Below are 1,288 nucleotides of genomic sequence, written 5' to 3'. Positions count from 1 at the left end.
TTTTTTTTTTTTTTTCCAACAGTAATAGCGTGTATAAGCATGTGTGTATAAAAGCTTGAAATTAATGGTTCTTTAAAATACTAACTGAATGTGTTAAATATCTGCAACAGAATCATATAAAAAAGCTAAAAGATAGCAAGAACCTTCACTCCCCTTCAATTCTTAGCTATAGTTGTGTGACAATTGAAAAGGATAATTGACAAGTAAAACATCTGAATGTATTTGAAAAAGACTGTACAGACATGTACAGAGATGCATTTATTTTTCCTGAAAGAAGCACCAAAATGTGCTTAATTTGTACTGAGAAGGTGATTGTTGTGATTGTTAAGTGTGGTAACATTACGCGCCACTATAAATCATCAAAGCACAAACAAATTTACCCACAGAACATGGAGGTGATTGAAAACCGTAGCCCTGATCTAGAGCAAAGATATGGAAAAGTAATTCAATCTAAAAAAATAAAAAAGGTGATAGGATGTTTGTGAAGAGGGTAAACACATGATAAGGACAGAAAGAGTTTAATTAAATTGAAAATTGAATTCATCGCATATCAGACACATGATGAGCAGCCAGTACAATTTCTCAGGCAGCTGCTGATTCAAAGATTGGATTAAAATTGCAAGAATACAGAGAAATTTCATGCAAAAACAGGCCGTACCCTGCAATATCAGACAGCGGAGGTGGCAAACGCTGAGAAATCAACTTGCTTTAGTTGAGGACAGAGAGAAAACAGAAGCACTAATGATAACAATAGACATAATGAGGGACATGCTGTACACAGGGTCAACAATGTTAGTTACTCAAGGTCCAGACTCTAAAAGAAAGCAGGCAGTAACTAACACTACATTCACAACCAAGAATAATGTCCAGAAACTGGCAGAAAAACGGCAGTGGTAATGTATCAGTCCCACATGATAGTAGCATAAACAGGAAAGAAATAGAAGCTACAGTATAGGCAGACCAAGGCCAAAGCAGTTCTGCTAATCTGCTTTGCCATAACAAAGTCTGACATAATCTTTAACACTATATTTGTAATATAAACTGGTCTTCTGTAGGAACACAACTTTTAATTTATGACTATGGTTACTAACTTTAGTTCGAGTTTCTGTGTCGTACATACATGTTGATTGGTTGGTTGCATTATATTGGACAGTTGACAACCCTATTTAAAATTCATCACATGCAATTAGCAAAAATATCTAAAATGAAAAGTAGAAGATTTTTAATTGACAATTGATTGTTCTTCATCGTTTATACAAATGCATATATATATATATATGTATATATT

General features: G+C 33.9%; 1 protein-coding gene across 1 annotated transcript in view; it reads right to left on the bottom strand.

Moving 5' to 3' along the window:
- Window positions 1-1,288, bottom strand: part of LOC107736946 (sodium- and chloride-dependent GABA transporter 1-like) — a 25,746-nt gene that overhangs the window by 19,526 nt on the left and 4,932 nt on the right. The gene's annotated exons all lie outside the window — the stretch shown is intronic.

Source organism: Sinocyclocheilus rhinocerous, unplaced genomic scaffold, assembly GCF_001515625.1.
Source record: "Sinocyclocheilus rhinocerous isolate Xijiao unplaced genomic scaffold, SAMN03320098_v1.1 scaffold554, whole genome shotgun sequence".
NCBI lineage: Eukaryota > Metazoa > Chordata > Actinopteri > Cypriniformes > Cyprinidae > Sinocyclocheilus > Sinocyclocheilus rhinocerous.
This window is presented reverse-complemented; position numbering and strand designations above follow the sequence as displayed.